We start from the raw sequence: 5,985 nt of genomic DNA, 5'->3' as shown, positions 1-5,985 counted from the left end.
GGTGCCGATCAATAGGTTTACAATGGATAGGTTGTGCATACTCTGCAAGGAGGGTATCCATGCAACCATGTTTTTAAGGTCCATCCTGAATATATGTATCTATATAGATATAGATATATATGCAGTATATATAATATAATCAATACAGTCTTTCTAAAACCGCTAATCAAACTTAGAATCAGACTTGGCATTCTTTACGTGCATGGCTCTCTATCTTCTCTACTCAACGAGCGAGGCCGAAGCGTCGCGGTTGATGGTATCCATTCTGTGCGTGTCACTGACAGATCAGCCATGTTTTTCGGTGTCCTCTGGGCAGTCCACTTAAGAGCCTGAAAAAGAACTCCTTAATCTCCACTTTCTCTTTGTCTGCGCTATTATCAGAGCCGTCAGCCCTGGCCACTTTATCTCCGCCCGGTCTCATCTGCTGGTTGTTTGACGCAGGGCTTGATCTTATCAAAGGAGGACCTTATCTTCACCCGTACCCCCAGGATGCGACCTCCCTCCCGCTATGTGGAGCTGTCCAGTCGTGGATCGGAAGGCCACTTCTGTTTTTGGGACGGGGGGGGGGGGGGGGGATAAGCACTATTTTTGGGAACTTTGTAAATAACAGGTGGTTTTGGCCCTCCAGAAATGTTTTAATTGCCTTAGCCTCTGGTGCATCGGTGTCCTATGGGTGATTCATTGTGATAGGAAGGGTTAAACGCTTGTTGTCAATGGTACATATTGTGCCTTTAAAAACATTATTTCATCGTTCACCATATATTGTAAGAACTGTCACAGCTTTGCATAGTGTAAAGGACTAAAAGATCTATTCCTACAAAACAATCCCCTGAAATGACATTTGGGTGTCCAATGAGCAAAGAGGTCACAGGGTCTTATTTCTTTCTTTTTTTCTGTGCATTTGTAGCATACCGAGCGCTTATGAATGCGGTAATGAATTCAGCCATGTGTTTGAAATTGAATCCAGAGACAACGCAACGGCCATCGAGCGAGGACCCAGGTCCCAGATAGTGTTGTCCCCTTTGATGGTAATTATCTGTGGATCCTTTGGCCGTGGTCACTTGAACTGGTTGGAGGAAAGGAATGTCAGGCCGCTGGATCTGAGGAACGGCAATTAGAGGGGAGGGAGCGCTGGCCTTTGAGATGGAAGCCTACCGGCCACACCCTGTAGGCGTACAAATAAGCCATTGGCTGCTGGATAGGCCCCAATTCTCCTTAAACTGTGCCTTTTCCTCACCTCTTTCCACTCATTACTGTCTTGTCAGAATCCCGGCCTTACTGGAGCTGACAGGTGGGGTTAAAGGGAGAAGTTTAGACATGAAAATGACCCTTTTTACTAAATCAGCTGTATGACGGCATGGAGAGTAGCTCGGAGAAAGCCTTCTCAGGGATTATACACCACGGCCCCAGAAATGTGGCCATACGTTAGATTGCCGGAGCAGATTGTCCCCTTGAACTCTCAGTCCATGGCATATGATCTATTTCTCTCTCTCTCATGCTCTTGCTTTCTCTCCCTTAGATTTCTCTCTCTGATAAATGTTGTTCTGTTTGTTAGGTCAAATGGCGTTAGAGGCCGTTATGTTTCTGTCCCACACATGAGACATGCAGACGGACATGCAACATACAATACAGTAGACACTGCGTTGCATACTCTAGCTCTGGGCCTCAGTTTGCATGTCAGAAAATAGTCAGTGGTTCATTCTGCAATCAGGCGTAATATCCAAGATCTCAGTTTGCATATGGATCATAGTCATTGCATGCAAGGTTGTGTACTTATTCTGTTAATGTTCTGGAAGTTGACTCATGGAAAAATAGCTTAGCTGCTTGGTTTTGACCAACAACAAATAATATGCATTACCATAGATTGAATAGAGATGTTGCATTCACATATTAGGTTTTCCATAAGCTAGTTTGATTTTAAAGGGCATTACCAATTACCAAAATGCTAAAGGCACAATTTGGTCCACTCTAAGGATTAAGAATAATTTATTTTTTAAATGTTGTTTATTGATAGGTAGCTAAAGGGCTTCAGGATTTAAAGCACTGAATTTAATTTGATTTTCCTTTTACCCTGAAGAACAAACACCGGTTATAGTAGTAATTTCCTTTAGGTTGGCAGTCGGGATAAATCATTTCATTCATCTATCTGCACATTATATTATGCAGATTCATATATTTTTCCTTCAAAATATCAAAAAACGTTTTGGATTAAGTGACTTAATGATGTATTTTTCAGAGAACGTCTTTTGAACTTTAGTTCAAATTGTTAGAAACTGTAGGTTTGAAAAAGAAAAGTAATCATAAACTGTTCATAGAAAGAAACTCTAGATATAATAGTTGTGGATATGCTTGATTTAGTAATTTTCCACAAAGGTCTTCAAAAATGGACAGCATGGGCCTCGCCAATGAAAGGGGATCCTCCTGGTAATTAAAGCCAATAGAAAATATCATCATTTTTTTCTTCTCCTCTGGACAGTTTTCACATTCCATTATAATGTTGCATTCAGGGTTTTTGAAGTTGGTGTCCTGGCAGTCCTTAATTACACCTTTCATCAGCCAATCAAACCAAACTGTCCGCCTGACGTCTTAATCGTAACTGACTTTTTGGAGCCCATGTGATCAACAAAGGGGGCTCTATTCCAACTGACAACAAAATGTTTATATTTCATCGTTGCTTTTTTAAGCGTTCCAGAGCCTGACATTTTAAATGTCAATTTTACAGTATTTTGGAACTGCCAAATAGGTGTAGTATTTAATTTCCTTTTTTATGAATATGATTTTATAAATTCTTGGTTTGATGACCTTTATAAATGGTCATAACATCCACTAATGTATTTGTATAGTTGAATTGATAGTTGACTGAATTTATGCTGTTATATTGAGTAACTTCAGTAACTGTCATGGCCATTTGTCTGACGTGTGGTGTAACCGTTTTCAGATGTGAACCAGTCCCTTGATATGTCCCGACACAGTAAGTCATGTCACAAGATGGCTAAGAATCCATATATATAACTATGAAAAACATTCAGGTCAGTCGCAGGCTCCAGTACGTTAAACACAAATGCAATATCACCTTCAATATCTTCTAAAACAAAACCTTATTTAGTTTATTCTGTCATTTCTCCTTTTAAACGCCGTTGCGACCAGCCATAAACAGGACTAGTCTTATATCAAGTCCAGATGTGTGTATTTCTGTTGACCGAATCATGTCATTTGCGCGATTTAATAACGAAAGAGACGGTTACTTTATTGCACCTTGCACGCATTCATTAGTCTTAAATCATGGGTATTATGTCTGTTTATAAATGGATCACTTCATCATATACGCAATTCTGCTTTGACATGGACTTGTATGTTAACTCTCAAAAAACATCTATGTATGGAAGCATTTACACAGCAGGTCACTGGTTGTCTCACCATTGCCTCATCCATAGTAAATTACTGCAATATAGTCAACATGTTTGGAGAAAAATTCAGCAGAGTCAATACAAAATCTCCTGTAGCCAGTGAGAAATAACTTTCTTCTACTTCGGTAGAAGAAGAGAGGTAGATAAAGCTCACGGTATTCCTCGCTTCTTGCAAAAATATATCACCATTCTCAACAATCATCTTTATTGACTCATAAACCTAAAACTATTCCAGTACTATAACTAGGCCATTTGAGGTCAATTAGCTTTATGCTATTCAGATGGTTGGGTTTAGTTTTGTTGGTTTGACCATGGTAACCTCAAAACAATGGGCACTATTCTCCATTTCCTTCATGCAGGCTTGTCTTCTGTACTTCCACCTAGAGCAAAAACCCACCACTTTAGAGACACTAAATCAAAACATAAACCCCATTTGGCTCGCTGCGGCCATTTTCAACCCCAGGCTCATTTCGGCCAGGGCCAAAATGTTACGACTGACTTGATGTGTGTTCAGAAATAGAGAGAGAGAGAGAGAGAGAGAGAGAGAGAGAGAGAGAGAGAGAGAGAGAGAGAGAGAGGGGGAGAGAGAGAGTGGGGGAGAGAGAGAGAGATAGAGAGAGAGAGAGGCAAAGAGTGGGGGAGAGAGAGAGAGATAGAGAGAAAGAGAGGCAAAGAGTGGGGAAGAGAGAGAGAGAGAGAGAGAGAGAGAGGCAAAGAGTGGGAGAAAGAGAGAGAGAGGCAAAGAGTGGGGGAGAGAGAGAGAGAGAGAGGGAGAGAGAGGCAAAGAGTGGGGGAGAGAGAGAGAGAGAGAGAGAGAGAGAGAGAGAGAGAGAGGCAAAGAGTGGGGGAGAGAGAGAGAGAGAGTGAGAGGCAAAGAGTGGGGGGGAGAGAGGGAGAGAGAGAGAGAGAGAGACGGAGAGAGAGACACAGACACAGAGGAGGAGAAGGGGAGACCAATATGTGACTGGAACCATATGGAAGTGGTGGAAAGTAACTCATCTTGTGACAACACGGTGTGGTCGCCTCTTTGCGAGTCCCCCTCTCTGTCTCATGTCACAGTCGTTCATGAAAGACTGCAACTGTAGAAGGTCACTCAGTGGCTGAGGCCAAGAACAAAGTGATTGTGATAAAAAAAAAATATATATATACATGCGGGATCTGAAGAGGAAATGGTTTTGCCGCCAAACACTCAATTACACGTAATTACAAGAATTCAACCTTGGAGGATGGTTTATTCCATTTTATTATGAGGTTATGTCTTTCATGTCTTGTTGGGGGGAGATGGGGGCGAGCGCAGACGATGTGAAACAGATACTTGCTTTCTCATCCGAATGCCCTCCTTCTGCCCTGGTTGACTGAGGCCGTTTATGGCATATTGAGGTTTAGTATGAACGAGTTTGATAGAGCGAGCACAGTGCTACAAATGGCATTTACTTCTGTACTATTAAGTTAGCCCCTTGTGGCCCAAGGACCCCCCCCCCCCCCAGCAGGCCATAGGGTTGTTAATACGCTTGTTTGTGGATGTATTTCCTCTGATTACAAAACAAAGGAAATGCATTACAAGACAGATTTAGGATCGGTATATGCATATTGGTATGAAATATTTTGTTAGTCTGATGATTGGAAGAACCATTTTCATACCAGAACCACCACTGAAAAACAAGCTATTTTAATTTGATTGTAAAAGTTGTAAATTACCACAATATATCTTGACAGGAGACCCAAAAAAACCCTGGACTGAATACTGTGGGATCTTTGGTGGGGTTATGGGCCTCCCGGTCACAAACCTATAATGTTACTGATATAGAATTCCCTCAACTCACAAAACGTAAATCGTACCTTTTGTATTAGAAAAACAAACTGGGCATCTCGCCGCCCACTAAATGTCGGCGCGTTGGAGAACATTGAAGGCAGAGGCAAGACGGAGAACACTGTGTGATTGATAGTCACTTTTCATTGGGTTTAAGCTGCCCTGTTTGTTTCTCCACTGAAATATAGGCCCCTTAACAAGACCAAATCACAGACGTGGGCAGAGGGAGAGGGCTTTGAAATGCGGCAACCCCTGAACCAGAAAATAATCAGGGGGACTTAGGCATGGCACTGTGGCCGGAAATTCGCTGTGAATACCGGCTTCAACCATGACCATTTGAGAGCCCAACTTTTTTTGGCTTTCGCATTGATTTCGAACCTCCCTCTCATGCCGTCTCCCGCCCCACTGTATGTCACACAGTCAGTTTGGACCGGCTCTGACCTAAAAGCTGATGAGTAGCGGCTCTGTTTTGTTTGGGCGGCTGGGAGGGTCGAGCTCACATCAGCAAAAATGCAGAAAAAAAAGCAAAAATGAACCAATGCGTGTCTTTTGAAAAAACAAATATCCTCTCTCCGCGACATTCCCAAATGTGCATGTATGTGCAGAAAAACTCACACACAATCTCACTCTGTCATGCACGCACACGCGCCATCACACTCACACTTGGATCTGGTCTTTATCCTGAACATCCCAGGAGCGACGGGTACCTTTCTGATCATCCAACCAAACAAGCGTCTCTCTTGTCGTTTTCTCCTCCATCGCTATGGC

This window comes from Gadus chalcogrammus, chromosome 13 (assembly GCF_026213295.1).
Source record: "Gadus chalcogrammus isolate NIFS_2021 chromosome 13, NIFS_Gcha_1.0, whole genome shotgun sequence".
Classification (NCBI taxonomy): domain Eukaryota; kingdom Metazoa; phylum Chordata; class Actinopteri; order Gadiformes; family Gadidae; genus Gadus; species Gadus chalcogrammus.
Note: the sequence above shows the minus strand (reverse complement) of the source record.